Source organism: Tamandua tetradactyla, chromosome 19 (assembly GCF_023851605.1).
Source record: "Tamandua tetradactyla isolate mTamTet1 chromosome 19, mTamTet1.pri, whole genome shotgun sequence".
Taxonomy (NCBI): Eukaryota; Metazoa; Chordata; class Mammalia; order Pilosa; family Myrmecophagidae; genus Tamandua; species Tamandua tetradactyla.
The window spans coordinates 8341514-8347622 of record NC_135345.1 but is presented as its reverse complement, the minus strand read 5'-3'; positions in this window follow the sequence as shown (position 1 = coordinate 8347622).

Below are 6109 nucleotides of genomic sequence, written 5' to 3'. Positions count from 1 at the left end.
TATGTAGTAACAATATGGTAGTGGCATAAGGATAGACATATAGACCAATGGAACTGAATGAGAGTACAGAGATAAATCCACACATTTAGTAAAAGTTGATTTTCAATAAGGGAGCCAAGTCCATTCAATGGGGAAAGAATAGTCTCTTCAACAAATGGTGCTGGGACAACTAGAAATCCACATGCAAAGAAATGAATGTGGACCTCTGCCTCTCACCAGATACAAAATTAATTCAAAATGGATCAATGAGGTAAATATAAGAGCTAATACTATAAAGCTCTTATAAGAAAACATAGGGAAATATCTTCATGAACTTGTGTTAGCAATGAATTTTTAGATTTTACACCAAATGTACAAGCAACAAAATTAAAAATAGATAAAATAGACTTGATCAAAATTAAAAACATTTGTGCATCAAAAGACATTCAAGAAAGTGAAAAGACAACTACAGAATGGTAGAAAATATTTGGAGACCATATCTCTGATAAGGGTTTAAAACTCAGAATAAATGAAGAATTACAACTCAACAACAAAAGGACAAAGAACCTAATTTTAAATTAGATTTGAATAGTTATTTCTCCAAAGAATATATTCAAATGGCTAGTAAGTATATGAAAAGATTCTTACATCATTAGCCATCAGAGAAATGCAAAATAAAGCTACACTGAGATAGCACTTTACACCTACTAGGATGGCTATTTTTTAAAAAATGAAAATAACGAGTGTCCACAAGGATGTGGAAAAATAAGAACCCTCATTCATTGTTGGTGGGAGTGCAAAATGGTGCAGCTACTGTTGAAACAGGTTGGCAGTTCCTCAGAAACTTAAACATATAATTGCCATATGTCCCGACAACTCCACTTCGAGGTATAAAACCAAAAGAATTGAATGCAGGGACTTAGACAAATACTTGTGTACCAGTGTTCATTGCTACACTATTCACAATAGTCAAAAGGTGGAAGCAACCCAGTTGTTAATCAACAGATGAGTGGACAAACAAAAATGTGGTCTAGCCACACCATGGGCTATTATTCAGCTTTCAAGAAAAGTGGTCTTGATTTATATGATAACACGGATGAAGCTTGACGATATCATGTAGAGTGAAATAAACCAGACCAAAGGGACAAATATTGTTTGATTTTGCTTATATAAAATACTTAGAATAAGCAAATTCGTGGAGACAGAAAGCATATTAGTGATTACTAGGGGTGGAGAAGTGGGGAGTTACTGCCAAAAGGTATGAGTTTTGGTTCGGGATGATGAAAATAATCAGGGAACAGATGGTGGTGAAAGTTAGACAGTATTGTCAATGTACTTAATGTTAAAGAATTGTCCACTTCAAATGGCTAAAGTGATCTGTAAGTTGTGTATATTTTACCACAACTAAAAATAGATAAAATTTTAAATACTGATTATTATATAGTGTGCTGGTTTGAAATGATGTATGTACCCTAGAAAAGCCATGTTTATTCCTAATCCCATTTTGTAAAGATAGCCATTTCTTCTGATCCTTATTCAGTATTGAATGTTTGAAACTGTAATTAGATCATCTCCCTGGAAATGTGATTTAATCAAGAGTGGTTGTTAAACTGGACTAGCTGGAGGTGTGTCTCCACCCATCTGGGTGGGCCTTGATTAGTTACTAGAGTCCTATAAAAGAGGAAACATTTTGGGGAATGAGAGATTCGAAGAGAGCAGAGAATGCTGTAACACCACGCAGCCGAGTCCACCAGTCAGTGACCTTTGGAGATGAAGAAGGAAAACACCTCCCAGGGAGCTTCATGAAACAGGAAGCCAGGAGAAGAAGCTTACAGATGATGCTGTGTTTGCCATGTGCCCTTCCAGATGAGAGAGAAATCCTGACTGTGTTCACCATGGGACTTCTCACTTGAGAGAGAAACCCTGAACTTCATTGGCCTTCTTGAGCCAAGGTATCTTCCCTGGATGCCTTTGGTTGGACATTTCTATAGACTTGTTTTAATTGGGATATTTTATCAGCCTTGAAACTGTAAACTTGCAACTTACTAAATTTCCCTTTTTAAAAGCCATTCCATTTCTGGTATTTTGCACTTGGCAGCTAGTAAACTAGAACAGATTTTGGTACTGGAGAAGTGAGCTGCTGCTATGGTTTGCAAATATCAAACACGTTGGAAAGGCTTTTTAAATGGATAAGGGGAAGATTTTTGGAGGAGTTGTGAGAAGCTTGATAGAGAAGGCCGAGAATGCTTTGAAGAGACTGTTGATAGAAATGTGGACTCTAAAGATATCTCTGACCAGGCTCTAGACAGAAATGAGGCACATGTTATAGACTGGAAAGAAGGCGATCCTTGTTTTAAAATAGCAGATAATCTGGCAAAATTGACTAGTGGCTTTGGCTGGAAGGCAGATTTTAAAAGCCATGAACTTGGATATTTAGCAGAAGAGATCTCCAAATTAAATGTGGAAAGTGCAGCCTGGTTACTCCTCACAGCTTACAGTGAAATTTGTGACAGGAGAGAGATAAGCTGAAAACTGAACTCTTGGGTACAAAGAAACCAGAAATTGATGTCCTGGAAAATTCTGGGCTTCCAGGAAGGGAGACCCCAGAGAATAGAGCTCCATGTGAGGATTTGGCCAGATGTGGAACCAGTCAGTCATTTCAGGGAAAGCCAGGATTGGACACGGAGTTATCCAGGAAGGATTTGTGGAAACTCCTTATGTCTGATAAGCACGATCCAAGGCTACTGCATAGAAAGCCAATGAGAGTGCTGTGGAACCTGTATAAACAGAGCTGCTGCCAGTTTGGACTAGGGGGTTCAGAGAAGGGACACATTAGAGGAAAAATAACTTCAGAGGCAAAACCATGGAGACTGAGGTCTGAAGTCAAGAAGCCTCAGGCAGGTGAGTGGACCCACCCAAGCCTGTGGAGAGGGTCAGTTTACCCCGAAGGCAGAGGATGGGCCTTCCACCTCATTGCAGTGGAAAAGTCATGCCACCTCAGGCCTTGGAGAGGGTGAAGCACAGTCCTTGGGGTTTGGGGACAGCCTGGCTGCCATCACACGGAGGGGTTGAGCGTGTGTCCCAGAGATGGCAGAGCCACCGGGTGCAGCCCCAATGCTTGGAGAGGGTGAAGCCGAGAAAAAGATAGTCTCCCCAGTGTCCCCCAAGGTTACGTTCGGAGAGAGGCAGGCCTCTGCGTCAGCCTTTGGAAAGGGTGTGACTGCCGCTTTCAGAAGCCCTGAAGATAAATGATTCTCAGACTTTAAAATCTAATGGACTTTGCCCTGCGGGTTTTTGAAACTCTGTGGGTCCAGTGACCCCTGTGTTCTTCCCTCCCTATGGAAATGCATATATGTATCCCATGACTGGTCCTCCTTTGCGTGTTGGCAGCAAATAACTTGTTATGGGTTTTCAAAGGTCCAGAGATAGAGAATTTTGCCTTAGGACAGACCATGCTTGTAACTAACTTCGAGATTTTGTACTGGTTTTAACCTTGTATTTCATTTGTATTGCTACTGAAATGGTTTAAGGATTTCTGATATTCTTATGGAATGAATGTATTTTGTATATGGGGAAAACGTGTCTTTTTTTAGGGTCCATAGGGTGGAATGCGCTGGTTTGAAGTGATGTATGTACCCTAGAAAAGCCATGTTTATTCCTAATCCCATTTTGTAAAGATAGCCGTTTCTTCTAATCCTTATTCAGTATTGAATGTTTGAAACTGTAATTAGATCATCTCCCCGGAAATGTGATTTAATCAAGAGTGGTTGTTAAACTGGACTAGCTGGAGGTGTGTCTCCACCCATCTGGGTGGGCCTTGATTAGTTACTAGAGTCCTATAAAAGAGGAAACATTTTGGGGAATGAGAGATTCGAAGAGAGCAGAGAATGCTGTAACACCACGCAGCCGAGTCCACCAGCCAGTGACCTTTGGAGATGAAGAAGGAAAACACCTCCCGGGGAGCTTCATGAAACAGGAAGCCAGGAGAAGAAGCTTACAGATGATGCTGTGTTTGCCATGTGCCCTTCCAGATGAGAGAGAAATCCTGACTGTGTTCACCATGGGACTTCTCACTTGAGAGAGAAACCCTGAACTTCACTGGCCTTGTTGAGCCAAGGTATCTTCCCTGGATGCCTTTGGTTGGACATTTCTATAGACTTGTTTTAACTGGGATGTTTTATCGGCCTTAGAACCGTAAACTTGCAACTTACTAAATTCCCCTTTTAAAAGCCGTTCTGTTTCTGGTGTATTTCATTCCAGCAGGTAGCAAACTAGAACACGTAGAAAAAGGGAAAATGTTTATAATAAATTATACTAATACATGTATTAATATATGCAATTATCTACTGATGTTCCTTCTAGAATTTCAAAAGATTTCACAATTTTACATATTTGTTTTGTAATGCAAAGATGTCTCAAAGTATTTTGTGTTTGCAGACCCTCCCAATGGAACTGTTGATAGAGCTATATAATGCTTGTAATTCTCCTTAAAGCAAAAAGAATGTCATGTATTGAAAGATGTTTCTTTAAAAAGAGAATTGCTTCATTATGCTGGATATGTTATTGTCAGACGCATAAATCAACTTATAACATTTTCTCGTTCCCCCACCCCCACCCCATGCAGTCATTAATACTTTTTTTTTTTTTTCCGCATGGGCAGGCACTGGAAAATGAAGCCAGGTCTTGGATATGGCAGGCAAGAACTATACTATTGAGCTACCATTAATACATTTTTAAAAGCCATTTTGCATTGAATTTGAGATGCTTGCAATAGAGTAAAAAGTAAGGGTCTTAGGAAATATACTTTGCAAAGCAAGTATTCCACTTTGCTAGATTTTGTGGCAAGCTTGTAGTTCTTAGGCTCTACACCAGAGGGTGCTTTGATATCCAATTGAACAAGAGCCTTAGGATTACAGGGTATTGTGGGGGGTGACTTTTAGTAAAATTATTTCATATTGAGGGCTTGGTGACACTTGGTAAAATTACTTTCCGTCACAATTGAGAAAAGCGAAAAGTTATATTTGTACAGATTCCTTGTCTCACTTGCATGAAATTTTGCGGTTTCTTAGAGTTCATGCTTTCTAATGAAGGAATAACTGTTGTCCAACTTGAGTTGTGTGTCATTTTGCACAATTTGAGTCCTTTGAGGCCCAAACTAGGAAATGTCCTAAGATAGTCCTTTGAATGTGGTCCCAACAAAATGTTACTAGATAGCAAATTTCCAAAATAAGCCCCAACTCCTTCTTCTTCAACCTTATCTAATTAAAAACAACCCATCCCTTCCCCTAACCCCCCGATTTGGTTTTTGAAGTAAAGCTAAGCCTGCTTTTGAGAAACACACACATACATTATGATTTAACTAACTCCCACTATGATGTGAATGAATGATATGATTTCTATCTTAAACCTTTCAGAATTAAATACAAATGAAACTCAATAGTACGAAAGTGGGTACCAAGTTAAAGCTATAGCTAGTAGAATTTACACTATGATGTGAACAGTGGTGAAGTGATATGGATACTAGTTGCTATGTGAGATAGATGTGGGTTCAAATTAAGATCTTATTACAGGGTTACCTTGGAAATGTCTCTACTCAGTCAGGTCCTCAGCAAATATTTATAGAGTGCCTACTATGTACAGGGCAGCAGGGATGCAGTGCTGAAAAAAAACCAGGCAGGGACCTTCTTCCAGGATCTACAGTCTAGGGGAAATTGTAGACATTAATCAAAGAATCACACAAATAAATGTATATTCACAACTGGGGTAAGTACTACCATGGCAGTTACCAGTGCTATTCGCCAAAGAATCCTGTGCCCCCAATCCTTCCTGGTTGGCTCATAGTGAGAACTTGCTTTCCCACCCTCTGTGAAGTTAGGTGTGGCCGTGGCTAGTTTTGGTGAATGAAATGTGAACATAAGTGTTGTGTGAAAAGCCAGTGCGCCATTGGCCAAATTCCCTTCCCCTCACTGCAGTGAACATGGAAACATGTCAAGAAGAAGCTGCTGTGAGGCCTGTGTGTGAGGGTAACTCTGATGAATCAGCCCCTCTCCCTCTTTCTGTCATCCCACAATGAAGGTGTAACATGGGGGGGAAATAAACCTTTATTAAACCACTGAGATTTGGGGGATAT